The sequence below is a fragment of the Eublepharis macularius genome, chromosome 18, assembly GCF_028583425.1.
Source record: "Eublepharis macularius isolate TG4126 chromosome 18, MPM_Emac_v1.0, whole genome shotgun sequence".
Lineage (NCBI taxonomy): Eukaryota > Metazoa > Chordata > Lepidosauria > Squamata > Eublepharidae > Eublepharis > Eublepharis macularius.
Window position 1 is genome coordinate 37,834,546 of NC_072807.1, and position 19,323 is coordinate 37,853,868.

General features: G+C 45.2%; 1 protein-coding gene across 3 annotated transcripts in view; it reads left to right on the top strand.

Annotated features, from left to right (window-relative positions):
• ENTREP2 (endosomal transmembrane epsin interactor 2) overlaps positions 1-19,323 on the top strand; it is a 202,751-nt gene that overhangs the window by 160,931 nt on the left and 22,497 nt on the right. Inside the window, exon 1 of one of the 3 annotated variants that reach the window (XM_055002460.1) lies at positions 18,524-18,715. The exons of the other annotated variants lie outside the window; for them this stretch is intronic. The gene's annotated coding sequence lies outside the window, so the exon portion shown is untranslated. Of the gene's footprint in view, positions 1-18,523; positions 18,716-19,323 lie in introns of those variants that run through there. 3 annotated transcript variants of the gene reach the window in all.

Genomic DNA, 19,323 nt, shown 5'->3' on the forward strand with positions numbered 1-19,323 from the left:
AGGCATCTGAGCACACCAGACCACCAGAGCAATGACGATTCATCTGGATGTTGATACTAAAGGAGCAAGTGTGGGGGTGTGGTCAAAGTTGGGCTTGGACCCGCCAGCGATGGCTTCAAATCCCTGCACAGTTATGCAGTTCACTGTCTCTCAGCCTTACCTACTTCGCAAGGCTGTTTTGAGGAAAGGAGAACCATGTAAGTTTCTTGGGGAAGACCTGGATAAAAAAGTGATAGATGTTATGCATTATATGAATTACTTCCCATTTCCTACCAAGAATGCTGGTGCAAGCGTGAGACCCCACCAGAGACAGACTGCACTGGAGGCTGGTGGAATTTACATCAGCGGCATCCCGTTTTATCCTTGCCAACCACCTTGCTTGGTAGATTAGGCTGAGAGAGGGTACCTGGCCTGGGGATGCCCAGTGAGCTTTATGGCTCCCCTTCGGACACACTAGCCTCTACACCGTGCTGGCACGTGCATTTCTGGACTTCTGTTGTTCCTTGTTCCACATGGGAATGTTCCTGCAGGACAGAACATGCAAGATACAGTATGCACGTTCTCACTGCAAGTTTTTGCATCACGCTTTGGATTGATTTAATCAAAAGCTGATTCAAGTCCCCTGGGGGAGAAATTCCCTCAGCTGCAACTGAATTAAGTCTGTGTGAATGTCTCAGGGGCTGTCTGATGATTTAGAATTAGACAAATTGGTTGGTTCTTCCTTCTTTCTTAAGAAAATCTCTTGCTGGTGTCCCGGAATTTGGAATATTGACTCAACCTTAGCCTATCTTCTTGAACTCCTCTGTTCTTAACTGTCGGGATCTCTTATCGCAGCCCTTCTCTCATCGTACCATTGTCAAAATCTCAGAAGTATGAAGTGTTCATCTATCTTTTAATATTTGTATAGAAGACAGAATAGGAGTAGGTTCAACTTTTCTCGGTCAAACATGTCAAACAAAACTCAAAGTTTTGCTCCGGTCATCCCATCGCCGTGAGGTATTTTCCTTCCAATGTGCAGAATGCTTCTGGGTCAGGAAGCTCACGTCATATGGCTCTAGCACTGTACCAGCTTCTGCTTTCTGTGGTTTTGAAAAATACAATCGGCCGGGTCGGATGCTGTAGAGTAGCAGGATTTGAGTCCAGAGGCACCTTAGAGACCAACAAGATTTTCCGGGTATGAGCTTTCAAAGGATTCCTACTTGTTTCTGAAGAAGGGAGCTCTGTCTTTTGAACACTCATACTCTGAAAATCTTGTTGGTCTCTGAGGTGCCCCTGGACTCAAATCCTGTTGTTCTACTGCAGACCAACACAACTACCCAACTAAACTTGTAGGGTAGGGCTGTGATTGCACAGCTTTCTTGGTGGTACAGTGAGTGAGTAAACCACCTTACAAACTTGCATATGAGAGACTGAACCTGCTGATGTTGGACCATTCCCTCCCCCAGGGTGATGAGTGTATTGGTTTTACATACAACTTCACAAACAAACTAGACTTCACTGCCATGCTGAACAAAGAAATCTAAACAGCAGATAGGTGCTGATCTCAGCTCGCATGAAAGGACGTTGGGCAGACACCCAACAAGCCGCTCTTCGTAGCCTAACTCCAACAAACTGGTTGGTTCCTCCCTCTCTCTTTTTGCAAATGTTTTAAGAATAGAATTGCTCTTTTATATAATTTTCTTTTGCATGTGGAAATGGGGAAGAAGGTTTGGGAGAACATGTACATCAAAGCAAATGGCAAGGTCCACAGCAACAGAGTTTGTAAGGAAAATTGTTAAGCTATTGCCAATGGCGGGTTTGTATTTATTTTATTGATTTTTAGTGTGCCTTATCTCACGATTAATTGGCCTTCCGAGAACTTGATGTTTAAACAAGCGAGGAGGCCCCGTGCATGAAATCCTTGGCCGCGGCATCAAAAGAGGCAATAATCCGTGTGCATCTTGCTGGCTCGTGAAATGCAGAAGAGCCACAGCTGCGTACTTTTAAAAAGTTGGGCTGTCTTTATTGGTTGGGAGCTGGCAGCGAGCTGAATCACAAGGAACAGTAAAAATAAATACCTTTCTGGTAAATAAAGAACAAATGGATTCCTTCACTTTTTTTTAGAACTTTGCCCTAGCAAACCCTGGGGTTCCTCCAAAGTTTAGTGGGGAGTCTTCAACGAGGAGAAGGCCTGGCCTGGCCTGGTGGTTGGCTGGGAAGACCTGGTGGTTAATTCTCACCCTGAAGCTTATTGGATTGATCTTGGCACCACCGTCTTTACTTCTGCCTGATCTATCTCATAGGGTTGCTGTGAGTTGAAAAAATGAGATAATAATAATTTGCTTGAGGAAGGATGAAAGGAACAAATGATGGACAAACTTCCACAAAAAATGACCAGCCATCTTCTACAATGAACAGTTACAGGAAAGAACTGAAAGAAATTCTCGGATTTTGTTCTACTACTAGAGACTGACAGCTACTTCCCTGAAACTAGCTTCATGGGAAAAGTTGAGTGTGCTCTTAATGGGCATAGTCATTTCAGGCATGGCCATCTGAATTCCCCCAAAGGCCCGTTCTGTGTGGCCTCCGCGTACCCCATAAGAAGACCAGTATCCCGTTACCAGGTGACCCTAGAAAGCCCACATGTAGAGCATAGAGATCAAAGCTTCTGCCCGGTCTTCTCCCTGGAAATTGGCTTTCAGAAGTATCCTGCTTCTGAACACAGAAGTCTCATATAGCCACTGTGGCATCTGAAAGTCAGAAGAGATTTGTCTTTCCCGATACCTCTGTCTGAGCTTTTCATTGGATTGAACTTGACACCTGCATGCAAAGCAGTAAAGAGTCCAGTAGCACCTTACTATTTTGCAACTACAGACTAACACGGCTAACTCCTCTGGATGCGTGCAAAGCAGGTGCTCTTTCATGGACCCCAAATATCAGCTGATTCAAAATCCAGAAGCTCACCTTTAATGAAGACATATAATTTTAGTCCTTTAATAGTCCTAGATGGACGTGTCTGCATTGTTTCTGGGCTCAGTTCAAAGTGTTGGTTTAAAACTTTACAGTCCTATGCTGTCTGGAACCCACACACTTGAATGTCACCTCTCCCTTTCTGAACCAGACCGCTAAGGTTACCTTCTCACTTCCTCTTCGCCATCCCCTCCCACAGGGAGTTATGAATAGTGGTAGCCAAGTCCAGAGGGGATTCGATGGAGTGGGCTCCCGGTTGAAATAAGAATGGTCTCTCCTCTCTACCAGCCTTCCATAAAACTTGCAATGGAGCCCATTCCAGAAGAGCTTTTGCCGATGGTCATTTTACCTGTCTTGGAGTGCAACGACTGCGCTAAACGTGCATTTTTTAAGATGTTGTGTTGCTCTTTTAAATATCATATTTTAGATGCATTTTTGTCATTTTTTTCATCAATGGACTTATTTATATTAGTTGTGTATGTAAAAAATGGCTTGGATCAGGAAAATGCTGATCCAGGGGCGTGCTTCCTCTCGGAGTTGAGCAGGGGTGACTGGGAGAGTGGGGAGACAAGAGATCTCCTAGAATTGCAACTAATCTCCAGGCAACAGAGATCAGTTCCCCTGGAGAAAATAGCTGCTTTGGAGGGTAGGTTGTATGGCATTATACCCTGCTAAGGTTCTTCTCCTCCCTAAACCCCAACCTCCCCAGGCTGCAACCCCCCCCAAATCTTCAGGAGTTTGTTAACTGAGGGCCAAGCTACAAGTGATGAATGACACTTGAACAGCAAGTGTATTCCTCCCTGTTCACTTGCCCTCCACTCAATCCACTTGCCGTTCAAGTGTCATTCATCACTTGTAGCTTGGCCCTCAGAGATGGCAACACTGGAGAGGGGGAGCTGTGACTGTCCTGTATAATTGGACTAGATGACCCTTTGGGGTCCCTTCCAGCTCTTAAGTTTCTATGTTTGAGTCCACACCCATGGAGAAAAAGCAAACTAGATATTTTATAAATTTTTAAAAATGAACATCAGGGAAGCCAACAGGTTGGAATTGAGCTCCTGAATCTTCGGCACTGAGGACCAAGAGAGGAATTCCTCAGCAGGAGATGCCAAAAGTTTCTGAACATCACTGGGTTTGGGGCACCATTGACTGCCATGTTGTCCTGTCTGAGGCCCTAGATCAAGTCAAGCCTGAATAAGCTAAAATGACAAAACTGAGGCTATCTTACTTTGGTCACATCATGAGAAGACAAGTCAATAATGCTAGGAAAAGTGGAAGACCTAAAACGAGACGGCTGGACTCAATAAAAGAAGCCACATCCTCCAGTTTGCAGGATCTGAGCAAATCTGTAAATGATAGGACATTTGGGAGGTCTTTCCTTCATAGGGTCGCCGTAGGTCAGAGGTGACTTGACGGCACATAACACACACACACACACGAGGCCCTTGGAAATGGGGCCTTTTGTGGCTCTCACATTCTTTTCAGTGCGGCTGGTGGAGGAGAAGCCATTCCTAGGTTGTGCCCTGTATGATTTTACCCTCGTTGCAAACCAAAGTTTAATATTGCTAATTATAGGAAAATAAATGAAATTAATTTTTCCCTCTGTGCCTCCAATGTTTATTTAAAAACACTATATAATGTTGGTATGTAAAAAACTCCCTAAATGTTAACTTTTCTCATTCCTTGGAAGAATCTCTTATATCATTAAGCACTGAGCTAAAAATCTGGGGCCCCTCCTCCTGGGTTTAAAAGCTTTATTAAAAGAAAAAGGGTCCCTGGAGGGACTATAAAAGCACTGCATCAAAATTATATTATGGAACGGCTCCAGAACTTCCCTGATATTAAGCAAAATAAATGCTTTAATTCGGTTCTGTGTTATTTCTCCTGCTATTAGTGCTCTGAAATTATCTCAGTCAGGGGCTGCCCCGAGCCAGAGATGGCTAATTGGAGCGCTGTGGTCTATATCTGACCCCTCTAAGAATTTTATCTTGATGACCTTACCAGGTTTTAATCAAGATGTCATATCACGAAAAGTTTCACTGGTAAGGGAAAGCAAAACGTATTTTTGAGTTGTGAGATATAGCCAACGTTCCTTCTCTTTTTAGATATTTGCATCCAGTGTTCCAGCTACGCCCTCTAGAATCCAGATCCTTAAATATTAAAGAGACCTCTTTGTGTGGCAAAAGATACTCTCAGCATTGGACCCGTGAAGGACCGCGTAGCCCTATGCATGAAAAAAAAGTTGTCCATCCCCACACAATACGTATAATTGGTGTTCACAGTTGATACGTTCCACATCATTGTCTTCTAACTCTACATTTCATATTTTTCAGAGAATTCTGGGTTGTAATCTAGGACACATACTCTATTCACAACGGGGTGTGGAGAAAGGAAAGGAGACACGGAATGGCTGCCAGTCACCAGGGAGGCATGAAATAGGGGGATAAGAAAAAGATTGGTGAAGGGCATTCTATTAGCAGTGGCATTTTCCTTCAATGCAAGGAACCGTCTCTTGATGGAAGGGCCATTTGTATCAGGAGAAAGCTCCTGATAGCTAGCAGAACTGGCCATCCTGCCCCTTGGGCTTGTTTAGGCTGAATAGTACAGAGTCCAGTAGCACCTTTGAGACTAACCCACTTTATTGTAGCATAAGCTTTCGAGAACCACAGCTGTCTTCGTCAGATGCATCTGACGAAGAGAGCTGTGGCTCTCGCAAGCTTATGCTACAATGAAGTTGGTTAGTCTTAAAGGTGCTACTTGATTCTTTACTATTTTGCGACTACAGGCGAACACGGCTAACTCCTCCGTATTTAGGCTGGATGGGTGGTATAATATGTTTGCAGCTGTATTATGTAGTTCATATATTGTATTGTTACTGTTGAATTTTTTTATGCTGCCAAATTTTACTATTGTATATTTTAATAGTTTTTAATAGCAGGTTTTAATAGTGTAGAGTCTACCCTCTGAATTTGCCATTTTCTCCGGGGGAACTGATCTCTGTGGTTTGGAGTTATAGCTCCAGGCCCCACCTAGAGGTTGGCATCCTTAGCTACCTTCAAGCTGGCAAGGTCAGTCATATAAGTGTCAGGACTCCTAAGAAGCTCTTGACTCGGCTTTTGAGAAGGTTCCTTACAAGGCAACCGGCTGAACTTGCCCTCCATGTGGCTGCCGATATAGAACAAACTCCACACACAGTTGCAGCCTTCCTGTAGCACCAACTAGAGTAACTTCCTTCATTTATAATGCAGACTTATTTTTTTTAAAGGCAGAGCTGTCCTTGAGTTTCCCAAGTAAAAAGGAGTACACGGAGACCAATTTCATGGGTGAAAAGGCTTTACTGTTCATTATCTTTTTTTCCCAGGTTATTGTGGGTATATGAGCAATGACGCGCTGTAATTGAAGTCAATCAAGGGGAAAAGAAGTCTTCTTTACAGTGTTGCCAAACCAGGCACGCTTTCAGACCTTACTCGGTAACGATGTTAGGCCTTTGGGTTATTGATTGCAAGAATGTCTATCAATGTCGGGCACCTACTAATTTTGCCCTTTCCATGTTTGTAGAATGAACCTCCCAAAGTTCACGGAAATTAGAAACGCTTTTTGAGAAGAGCAGCGAATCTTATTTCCCTGTAGGAGACCTATCAGTTATGCATGGAAGTCTGCTATGATGCCTTCCTATTGAGTCAGTAGCATTTTGGTGGAGTCAGCCGTGCTGAACTCGGAGTAGAACTTGGGAGTTTAATTTGATTGGTTGTTCTGGAGATGAAGGAAATAGTGGCCGGACACCATCAACAGTGAATTGTTAGCGTGAATTGTTAGGTAAGCTCTCCTTCTAAGCGATGGTGTTGCATAGAAGACGTTGGGTTTGGAAATGTGACACTCAAGTGTAAAATTCCCTTAACGTGGGACGGTTTAGGAGTAGGTCCAGTGTACCTCACAGGAGCGATGTGAAAATAAATAAGCTAAGCTTTAAAAGACAAAGCTGGCAGAGATCGCTCCGGAGGGGACCGAGAGCTGTGCGAACTGATCTTTTTTTTATGTTTACTGACAAGTAAGTTCCTCTGTATTCATTTGAGTTTACCACCAAGTAAGTGCATAAGATTGCAGCATTATTCTGGTTACATCAGAGGAACAATGTGCCCACCAACACCTTTCCTTGTGCCCCCCAAGTGTTTTCAGAAAGTGTATGGGGCTTTGTGGAGCTCTTACCTGGATGAGCTTCTGTTCGGCCACTGGAGATCTGATTGGTTGTGCAGATTAAAATGTCGTAGGAGCGATCGTAGGAGTGATCCTAATGTCGTAGGAGTATTCTTCTCGCTCCTCTTTCCCAGTATATTTTAAAGTTATCCCTCTTCTCTGTTGCACTTGGGTTTCACATGTGTGTGTGGCTTTACCTCCTAAGACAGCTGTTTTGTGGTTGTCTCCACCTCCTGCGGAAGCCATTCTGCAGTTGCGCCCACCACCTCGTGTCACAATTCAAAAGGTATCCACAGACTCAGAAAGTTTGGTCACCCTCGGCTACATAATCGCATAAACAGATGGCATCTTGGAAAAGAAGTCCTTTTTCTTCGGATAATGAAAATTAATATGTTATTGGATGGGCCAGTTACAAATCAACATGACTTGCGGGTTCTGTTACGATCTTGGTGACGCTATCCAGGTGAGATGATGTTTAGGTCTTACAGGCTTGGATGGCCTTCAGCCTGCAGGTAGATGCTCCTCCTCTTCTGGCTGCCTTCAACCTATGCACGTTACCACCAGCTGAGTATGTACGAGGGCACTTGTCTTGGGTAAGAATAGGAGACGAGTTGAAGAATCTCAAGGTGACGATGGCTTTTGAATGAAAGCGAGCCTTCGTGGGTGCCTTGCTTAGGCAGAATGTTGAGAAAAACTGTCCGACCAACCTGGAGATATAGGCAGTGGTGCTTCTGAGACTGAAAGCATACATACTAAGTTCCAGAAGAATAGTGGTACAATGGTGTGTAGTGTTTAGAGTGGTATGGTAGGTCGAGTGTCGCATTAAGAATGAGAAACCGTCTGGGTTGAAATCTCGATTCAGCCAAGAACCTCTCTCTCTCTCTCAGCCAACCCTACATCACAGGGTTGCTAGCATGACGTGGAAGAGGTCAGAACTACGTATGCTCTTCTGAGCTCCTCTGAGAAAAGGTGGTGGGAAGATGTGATGTCAACTAGATTGTTCCTGGGTACCCCACTAGACTTCTGTTTTATTTTATTCTCTCCTACAATCATGAGGTCTGCTAACCATCTGTTTGGCTTCCTTCAGTGTACTCACCATATCCATCCCCACCCCACCCCCGCTGTCGTGGCACGTCAAGGAAACATTGAAAAAAGACAGCTAGAGAATGCAAAAGCTAGAGCAATAGCATGTCACGAGCATATTTATGGCTCTTCCTCCAGCGTGCTCATCCATGAATTGAACAGGACAAGGGAGCGAGATGGAATGTTTTCACTTAGAAAGCTTGCATTATGAAAACCGGGGGATAAAAATGGAATAGCGCATCACACGGCAGAACCTGTGCCAGAATGTTTTAAATGCTGAAAGGCCCTCCTTTGGATTAATGATATAATTTCTGGATGAAATAAATTGGGCACGTTTACATCTCTCTCTCTCTTTTCCGCTGAAAGGAAAGAGGTGTTTGCTATGGTACGCTATTTGTTTATTAGTTTGCATTTTGCATGTTAAAAATCCATTGAGATTTGCTGGCTGCACGTGCCATTCAGCTGGCTGTTTATTTATGGGCTGTGATGGGAGCAGTTAGGCGGGTGATTGGGCAAAAAAGTCTCCCGTCATTTGAGCTTGGTTGCTAAAGATGCACCGAAAAGCCACCTGCTTGATTTCATTGTTCAGCATTGATCTACGCTAAGGATCCCACAGCCTTTTTGAGCTTTGGGACCCTTTTTGAATTCAGCTACAGGGTGATCGGTGCCAACCACAAATTGGCTGCCCTAGATGGTGACACCAACCACAAAATGTCAGGGAGTGAAGTTATGCATAACCCTGATAGTAACTTTCCAACATTTCACGCAGAAGCTTGGAAAATATTTTCTTGCATACACGCACAGTAATGCCGTAAAGATCCTTGAGCGGTGGTGGCAGCTGCTGCTGAAACCACTTTCTAAAAATCTGGGCTGCCAATCAGATCTCCAGTGGCCCCGCTGGGCAAAACCCACCTAGCCCAACCCACTCTCTAAAAACATGGGATGGGAACCAGGAAAAGTGTCGGCAGGCACCATGGTATCCACAGACACCACACTGGGGACTGATCTACACAAAGCGCAATCTCTTTGTGCAGACCGTTACCATTTCAGACTGCAGTTAGGGGATTGTGTCACCGGAACATAGCACCGTGTGAGAAAGTTCCTCGCAAGTAGAAAACTAGCCCAGCAAGGGAGCAGTCTAGTGGAAGGCTGCCAAGTAACTCTCAAAAGGCTTCACTTCAAGTAATAAAAGTTCTTTCTTGAAAAGCTGCTGGCGTCATGCACTTATGCCATCTTTGCCAGGAATGTCGGTTACATGCAAACTCCAAATATATGTAGGCATTCAAAGCGCAGGCAATTTCTAACCTTCCCCCCACCAGTCCAACAGTTAGATAAGCGGGAAAATAGCTGAGATGACGTAGGAGCCTTCCAAGGTCATTCAAGCACCTCTTCCCAGCGGAGGAAAGATGACCCAGAGGCACTCACAGATAGCAGTGAGAATGAATTCCTCCCTTGCATAGTTTCACATTGCGGGTTCAAAAGACAAGGGCAGTAACGTCTGCAGTTCAAGCACAGAATAGCTTCAGCATATACCCATAACTTACAGCATGAGCACGTAACAGCAGGCCAGGTGATGGAAAGTACCTGACATCTAGGCTAAAATTCTTCTCCCTGCTCTGTAGGTTTCGAGCAAGGAGAAATCAAATACAAATCAAATCCTGCAGTTTGAAGTGGTACAGTCTGGCAAGAGCTATGCCACATACTGATCATCTAGCTTGTCTCTCAGTCACCAGACACCAGTCTTTCCCCCGCTAATGGATGGTTTACCATTATCTTCCTTGATAATATATTGCTTGGAAGTTGGTGGGGGTTTGGCAGTATTGCATTTATTTATTTAGAAATTTATATCCCACTTTACACCCCAAAGAGGCTTATAACAACAACAACAACAACAACAACAACAACAACAACTGCATTTATATACCGCTCTTCTAGATAGATCAGTGCCTCACCCAGAGTGGTAAACAAGTTAGTGTTATTATTATCCCCGCAATACAGCTGGGGAGCTGGGGCTGAGAGGAGTGGCTTACCCAAGGCCACCTGCTGAGCTCATGGCAGTAGTGGGATTCGAACCAGTACAGTGCTGATTCACAGCCCAACCCCTTAACTGCTGTGCTACAGCAGCTACATTGCCCTCCTTGCCTCTGTTTTATGTTTACAAGAACAGCCTTGAGAGAAACTGAGAAGCCCGAGGTCACTTAGCGAGTTTCCAGAACAGAACCTACATCGACTAGTTCCTAATATTGTACTCCAACTACTGCTCCATGTTGTATGAGGTTAGGAAATTGTCTGTGTTCCATAGATTTCCAATATTCCAAGACCGTCTGGTCAAACGCAACATTGATACCCCCAGTTTCAAAGCTGGGACATCCACCCACCAGCCTCCCACCCCCACCCCAATCCCACGTAGATCAGCCGTGACAATGGAGCCTTACACAGTACAAGCAGCAAGTGCAAATACCCAGATTTTTATTTTATTTGCAGGTGTGTGTTGTGTATATCCACTTCTGCCCCAACATTGACACTGAGCAACCAACAATAAACATAATGTACACAGCCCAGAGCTGCCTTCTTTTAACCCAAACTCTGCTTTGAGTGGATATTTAAGAAATCTATTCTGTACCTATTTCCAACAATTTTCTATAATGCAGGAGTTGTTGCTGTGTGATTGCGTACGCTGAATTCCTTGGCTGCCACTCATCGATCCTTTTGAACATGGCAAGGTAATTTGCTCAGCAAAAAGTTTTCTCGACTCTATTATAAAATATTTTTTCACCCCAGGATGACAATAAAACCTGTTGCCTTGGAACAGGGTCTCCTCTCGATAGAATACTCCCATTAACCATCACGGCAATGAGATTTCCTTGCCTGTGTGGTTCAGCGCTCCGTCTGCACTTAGCTGCGATCAATTTTCTCTTTCCTCTGCCTGGAAAGCAGGAAACTGTGGGCAAGATGCTTAGCTTTGCAGAGAATACGGAAGGATCCTTGCAAATTCAGGCTGAGCTCTTATACTGCCAGGCTCAAGAGGTGAGATTGGAGGAGCAGATATTCAGGAGATCTCAGATGGAATGTCATTGCCATGTACAGAAGGCACCCAAGGAATTCAGTGTATGGAAACATTTAGAGGTAGGGGAGAGTGCAGAATTCTCCCCCTCTACACACACACACACACACACAAGTAGCTCCTTTCTAACATGGAGCAAGGAAAATGGCAATATGAATGGGAAGAGTCCTAAGAAAGAAACACAGTGTGTCCCTTCCAGCTTTATATAACTAGGCATGTGTGGAGGGAGGTCTTTTTTGTCCAGGACATCCAAATAACCGAGGCCATTCATTTCATTCATTTCCCCAGCCTCTACCCTAAACAGCATCCTACTGCCCATCTACTAATATACCCTCAACGTGCAAATGTCAATCGTATTTTGATTTGCAAATCAGAAACAAAGATTCCAAGCATGAGATGTCTGGGTTTAGTGAACAGGACATTGGGGTGGGGGGGACACGTCATTTTATAAGATTGACCTCTGGATATAAGCGTGTTGCTTGAATACTTATGAAATGGCGTGAGCGTTAATTTTTTTTTCTCATTCAGGGCCTGCTCGAGCAGTGTTGTCAGAAGAATAAAGTAGTTTGCAAATTACTGTAATTTTCCAAGATTATAGAGGATGTTCAGCTACTGAAAGTCTAAAAGGAGTTCCTTTGAAGAGAAGTAAACATGTTTTGAATGATCAGATTCTCAAACGGCATGTAAGGTGCCTGAAGAAGTCATGGGAGGGGGGCAGGAGGGTGTTTTTCTTTTCCTTTTTTAAAAAAAATAAACGGAGCCAAGTTTAAGGGCTGTGAAAGAATGGCATATGCAATATTAAGCTGTCATTTTGCTCGAGAGAAATTGTTATTGTGTGATTGGATTTAGATTAACTGTGGGCAGAGCTCGATGGAGCACCGCCGTGCAAAATGTGACTTCTGTCTGTTTAGATTTTCCAGGAGTGCAAAAGACATCTTTGGGATTTTTTTTTTATTATTATAGCTTGCCGAGGACTTTCTCTGGAGCATTTAACCTCTCTGAGTTGCACGCTAATTTTAGCTTGTTTGTCGTAGGTTTCAGTTCGTGGGCTGTCTTTGCGGAGCCCTGGATATGCGGGCAGGGACTCTTGGCAGAGGTTGATGAGGAGAACTGCCAAATGGCATTTTCATAGTGATGGCAAAGCATGGGCGGGTTGGGGGGGGGGAGGCATGAGAGATCCGGTAACATTGTTATTGTTGTTAGTAGTAGCATTAGTAATTTCAGCAGCTGTTAGGCTGCTATGGATTGAAACCTAAGGCTTGGTCTCTCCTTGGTGCGACCCTAAAGCCCTTCTGATAATGATCCCTTGGATAAAAGCCTTGGACCCAAATAATGTGAGTAGCCAGGATTATAAAGGAATTGATGGATAATAATATATTAATAGGGTAGATAAGGACAGGTTAAAGTCCCAAGGAGCATACCAGTTGGAGGGGAAAAAGAGGGTAAGGAGGTCAAAAGGCAGGGGAAGAATTTGACTTTGCTCCAATTAAAGAGTATTTGCTTGCTTGCTTGCAAGCTTGCTTGCTTGCTTGTAATATATCTTTCTCACTGAGACTTAAGACACAGTGCCAGTCGATACAATCAATGGCTGGGACGTTCACTAAACAGTACAATGGGGTACAGAATGCAGAAATCTGAAATGAGTAGAAAGTGGAAATCCAATCCAGATGAAATGCAGCATAAGCCATTTAACATGACAGGTTATGCTTACGGCGCCATCAGGATCCATCGGGGGGGGGTCTCTCTTTCTGCCTATATGATGACAATTGTAGGCTGGTGCAGCCTCAGTTTGCCTGGGGGGCATGCGGGAAAGGGGAAGAAGGGGTTTAGCCTTTGAGCCTCCACTCAGAAATCAGCTCGGCCACTCTGCATTCAAAAGGAGAGAAAACGTGTCCTTTCAGGGGAAAGATGGGTTATGAAGAGGGATTTGAAGGCCGAGAGAGAGGCAGCAGCATGCAGGTATTTTAGGATGCACTTCCGGACATAAGGGGAAGCGAAGGACGTAGTATGGAGTCATTTGATGGAGCAGGAAATAGTGTCTAAGGAGGAGGAGAAAAAGCTACCAGGCGTCAAAATTTGCCTGGTGAAGCAATCGAAGCATCTCCACAGTGCTGTTCATTCTCTTGAAGAGAAAGCACAGGTCAGCCCACTCTGCCTGGAAACTCATTGACTGACCGTGGGCCAGTCTGACCTACTTCGCAGGGCTTTTGTGAAGACAAAATGGAGAAGGGAGAAAGCCACGCACAGCACCCTGGAAGAGGAACAGGATCAAAATGCAGAGATGATGTAGAGACAGGCTTAGAACATCTGCGCAGGGATTGAATAAATCTCGGCATTGTGCTCTTCAGCCCAAATTGCGTAGCGAAGCCTGCCCTTTTATGATCTTTAATCACAGACAGCCCACCCCACATGGACACTTCTGTGTCAAGGGGGAGAAGAAGCTAAGAAATTATGGGCCAGGTAGAATGAGAAATGACATTTGTGTTTCTGATGAACTGCCTTTTCCTTTCTCCAAAGTCTCCACCCTTCACCCAGTTTGCCTGATATCCCCCCTCCCCAAAACTGTCAAATGTCTTTGCCTCAAGATTGCCTCTTCAGTATGAAGAATTACCGTCATTCTTCGCTCTGCCTCCCCAGAGAGTTTTCCACTGCCAAAACTCTTTCCCCGGCTACAAATCTGGGAGATGGATGTGGCCGTCTCTCTCTTGAAGGGGACATGAACTCTCGCTGCAGGGACTGTATGTCAGTTTATATATATATATGTGTGTGTGTGTCCCTGCCTACCCCTCCCTAAGCAGCTTGGGTGGTTGCTGGTGCCGAGGGGGCCGTTGAGGGTCCCTCTTGCTGGAATTCAGGAAGACTCCTTGGGCACTCCCTGTGTGGCTCTGTGTTTAAGGACGCCTGGTGAAGGAGGAGGGACCGGCTGTTCGGGTTCCTTTTGCAGGGTGGCAAGAGGCGGAAAGAGCCAGATCCCGTCAGAGCTCAGAAGCTAAGCAGGGTCAGCCTTGGTTAGTAATTGGATGGGAGACCTCCAACGAAGGCCAGGGTTGCAGAGGCAGGCAATGGCAAACCACCTCTGTTAGTCTCTTGCCGTGAAAGCCCCGCCATAAGTCAGCTACGACTTGGGGGCACTCTCCACCACCAAGAGGCAGAAGAGGTGACATGGGGGACTGGGACTTCAGATGACACAGACGTCATCGCAGGAGGCTTTCAAAATATCTCAGTCCTCTGGGACGACAGACCTGCACAGCGAAGAACAATAAACAGCTTTTACGCAGTGCTCTGGTGTTCACAGCAAATAATGATTTTAGTCTTGTTTCTTTTCTCACAACTGCCCTGCAAGGTTGCCCTGTATTATTATATCAAGTGGGGTGGGGGTTGTGATGAGACTAAGGAAATGTGGGGTGAGACGAGCCTTGGGCTGTGCTAGCAGAGCAAATCTTCCGTCCCTGTCCAGTTGCGTCCATTGGGTTCCCTCTTCCCCTTTTACCTGTGAGACCGATTCAGCCAAGAGGGTGCCAGAGGCAGTCCCATGCAGAGTTATTCCAGGGGGCCTTTCCTCAACATTTAAAATCTCCCCCCCCCCGAATAATGAACGTGGTTATCCTTCTTCCAGGTTGCAACAACTTGCTTAATTCTTAACTTGCTTGATTCTCGTCACGTACTACTTCTGAGAGTCCTTATAGATTTCTTTACCTATAGCGAAGTATAAAATGCCTAATGCCATGTTTGCTTCTTTGCCTAACTGCTAGCAGTGGGAGATTTCCCTCCCGCCGCATGTGGTTTTTGTTTTGAAACTTTGCTCTTGGCTTGTGTAATGCATCAAGTGCGTTGACTTAATTCCTCTTTAGCGGAATCATTTAAAAATTATGATGCAGAACTCCCAGCGGTGATGCTAGCCCTCAGCTCTAGAGCAACAGCATAATTTTTGCACTCCAGTTTTTTTGTTTAATTCTGGGGGTGAGGATGTTAGTAGAAAGCACTTCCTTATTTAGCATTCCACGGGCTTATAGATTCTGTAAAGTCTCTAAATATTGTCACATTGATGACAATATGTGATGTACGCAGAGGTGAGTGTGTTAGGTCAGCACCCGGGAAGAGCTTTGTGGATAAGCAGCAAAGTCCCTGACAATATTTCCATGTGGCTCCTCTTCTTTTCAGCCAGGCTCGCATACAAGAACTTTTTGCCTGCAGTAAGTAGGCAAATGTTTATAAGGACCGGGCTGCAGCTCTGTTTGGAGGGGAATAACCTCGGCTTTTTAACTTGATGCAAAAGCATTCAAAACTCCATTTAGTATCACATCTGTAGCTGCATTTGGAAGTCTTTCCATTGGTTACCCACAAACTATAAGCCCGACCTGCTGCCCTTGCACAATGGATAGGAGCTCCATTCAGTATCAGATCTATGGCAGCCATGCTACTGGGCAACTGCCTCGCTCTGTCTTTATTGCAACTGTTCTTTCAAAAGTCAGATTCCTGATTTTTAAGTCAAGTTGTTCTGGCGTTGCAGTGCCGAAAGACGGCAGATCTCATTTCAGGCTGATTTGGAGAGTCAGTGAGCGGCACAAGGAAGTCAAGGCTGACACATGCCCTCGCCGGCGCTGTCTTTCTGCATTTAGTTATCAAGCCAGTATGATGCGTGAGGCTTACAGCAACCTTCCTAGATCCAGCCTGGGACGCCACTAAGAGGAAGTCATGTGACACCACAGCCAAAATACAGGAAGGGGGAGCCAGAGTTGCACACCAAGAGAGCTGAGGGCACCAGGGGGTGTGCCATATTGAAGAACACATCAGAGTTTAGTACCACAGAGGAATTCTCTTTCTTTGTGATCCTGCCACTCCGCCTGTCATGCGTGCAAAGAGATAGGGGGGGGTGCATGGCACCCATGTTCTCTGTGATGCGCATTAGCAGTTCGTCGTCCAAACAGCAGCCTCGAAAATGGGGACTACAACCAAGCTGGTAAGATGCTGAGACCCCCTGAAGGTCTTGACCCACGGGTTAAAGATCCTTGGGTTAGAACATTGGACTGGTGTGAGTTGAATTCACATGAGCTGCAAAGCGTGTATGAATCTGTCTGTGACAAAGAGAGAATGGGAATCCATCTAGCTCATCATGGTCTCCTTGGACTGGTAGAAGCTTTCCGGGGTCTTAAGCAGAGAAATGTCCCCCCCCCCCCCCTGGTCATTTTGTGCTTGAGATCTTGGCGCTCGTAATAACGAAGAGTGGGTATTTAAAGGGTCTTACCCCACATCAAGTGGAAACGTGGTCAAATGGCTGTGGGCATGGACTATTGCGGGCAATACCTGGTGTAACTGAAAAGCAGTAGGTACACTAGATTTCTAGTAGCCAGCACCTTTGTCCACTCCTTGCTAGCTGAAGCAAATTTATTTATGCAGAATACGTTTTGCAGAATAGGGAAAAAAATACAAATGTGCTGAATTTACATAATTCATACACAGGTGACAGAGTTCAGATTTTCCAGCACACAAATTTTGTTTCGTTCTGTGCAGTGCATACCTGCTTATGTGGTGTGTGTGATGTTTGCAAAGGTCTGTGGTCCTTTAAAAAAAAATAGCCCGGGTTGCTGTGTTTAAATGAAACTTTGTTTACTTTGAAGAAAACAAGATCCTCAACCTTATTTGGAACCCTTGAAAAATAGACAGATGTTAATTAAAATCTGTAAGAAGAGGGGAGAGAGAGAGAGAGAGAAGTTATTTATGGTTTTAATTTCCCAAACATTTCTTGTGCCACTTAACTTTAGCAATGTCAGTATTTAATTAGGCGCTGCAGCCATTAAAATAGAATAGGGGTGGTTCCGTTTGCATGCCAAGTGTGCCGCGTCTCAGATATTTTGCCCCCATAATTCTGAGTGCTTTTAAAATTACACTTCCAATGTGTGTGATCTAAAGCAAATAACGAAAAAAGGATATGTAAAATGGGGCCGCAGCACTGAAGTGTTGCTGAGGCTTGGGTGTCAAGATCCCGAGTGGGATCTTTGGAGGGCTGACTCTCTGGCATTATGCCTGCCGAGGCTCCTCCTCTCTCCAAACCACACCCTCCCAAGCTCCACCCCCAAACCTCTAGGAATTTTTCAGCACAGCAGCAACCCTAGCTGTGGGGGAGAGGAGGCTGTTCAGCATTGGCCCCTTGGATGTGATGCTGTGGAGGTGGCCCCCCAGTTTTCAAACTTAGATTCTGCACTTGGTATCCCTTTCGAAGCCTTAAATTTGCTACCTAACCCCCCAAAAAACCTCTAGTGTAGTTTAAATTCCTCTCGTCCTGTTTCTACCCTTACTGCAAAAGGGCAAAGGCAGCCCCTTCAGCCTTACACTTGAATAAATAGTCAGCTTTTGCATTGGGCTCCACTGCCAGTCCTGCCCCAAACTGATGGGCTCTGTCCCCACCCCTGGGCCCACCCGAAACAATGGAGCTCCAAATCTGATTTGGTGTAATGGTTAAGAGCGGCAGGACTCTAATCTGGAGAGCCAGGTTTGATTCCCCACTCCTCTGCTTTAAGCCAGTTTGGTGACCTTGGGTCAGTCACTTAACAGCGGCAGGACTCTAATCTGGAGAGCCAGGTTTGTTTCCCCACTCCTCTGCTTTAAGCCAGCTGGATGACCTTGGGTCAGTCACAGCTTCTCGGAGCTCTCTCAGCCCCATCCACCTCACAGGGTGATTGTCGTGAGGATAATAACAACACATTTTGTAAACCACTCGGAGCGGACGTTAAGTTGTCCTGAAGGGCAGTATATAAATCAAATGTTGTTGTCGTCATCGTCATCGTCATCGTCGTCGTCGTCGTCATCATCATCATCATCATCATCATCATCATCTCAGGTACCAAAACTGTTGATTGCTGGCAGTCATATAAATCCTTCCTTGGAGGTTGTTTTGCACCACTTGTGTGCATGTAAGACCCCAGAACAGGATTGTCACATAGGTGAGATGAGAGCGTCCCCCGCCACAATCATGATTTAAAAATACCTACTTTCTATGATTAAAAACAAAATGAATTAACAATGGATTGCACTTAATGCCGGATCTTTTTCTTTAAAAAAAAAACAAAACCAGAACGTGTTTCTGTTCTGTTATTCATTAATCAGACCTTGCGGAGCAGGTGGTGTTTTTTAAAACCAGCGTTGTTGACTGTATTGCGGATTTCGGCTGATATTTTATGTTGGTTTTTAGCGGCAGTGGGCTAGTTCAGAAATCATCGCTACATGGAGAAAACCCACCTCCACAATGCAGCCAGAAGCTTAACCCCTCCTCTGTGAAAACTGAGAGGCAGAAGATTCTAACTGGGAGATACTAAGCCACGACTTTGGCCCTTGACCCAGCTAAGCTGACCAAAGTTCAGGCAGCATTAGGAGAGCGAAGAGCAAACAGGCAGCAGACGGGCAAACAAACCTGACAGGAGGCGCAAGGCATGTAAAGTTTGGGGCAAGCCGGGGAGAGCAAAGGGAGACGAAAATGCAGAACTTTGGGGGAGGTTGACCAGTCTCGCCTGATCTTAAGATTTTTAGTTAAATTGTAATTTAACAAAGCAAAAATGTAAGTCTGAGATCTCTGAATGGCGAAGGTGTATCTAAGCTCTGCCATCTCTGTTTTCCAAGATTGGGTCTTTGTAGATAAGACAGTATGAATCCAGAAAGACACCTTATATCAAACCAGACCTTTGGACCACTGGTCCCGGCAGCTCACCAAGGTCTGGCAGCAGCTCACAAAGGTCTCATGCAGAGAGAAGTCTTTATAAAGATGTGCTGCTTGAGTTTCTTTAGCTAAAGATGCCAAGTGGAACTTCTGGCGTACAAAGCAGGTGCTCTAGCCGCTATGCCATACTCCCACCCCCACCCAGTGGTCCACCCAGACCAGCATTCACAGCCACCAGCAATTTGGCCTCTGTTGCCTCCCCCCTGCTGATGCAGAGAACAAATCTTGAAGATCTTTTTCTTCTTACTTTTCTGAAGAGCTGCCCAGGAGCTCAGTCAGCTGATCTTTCCCTTGTCATTCCCTTAAAGATGCACGTACCTAT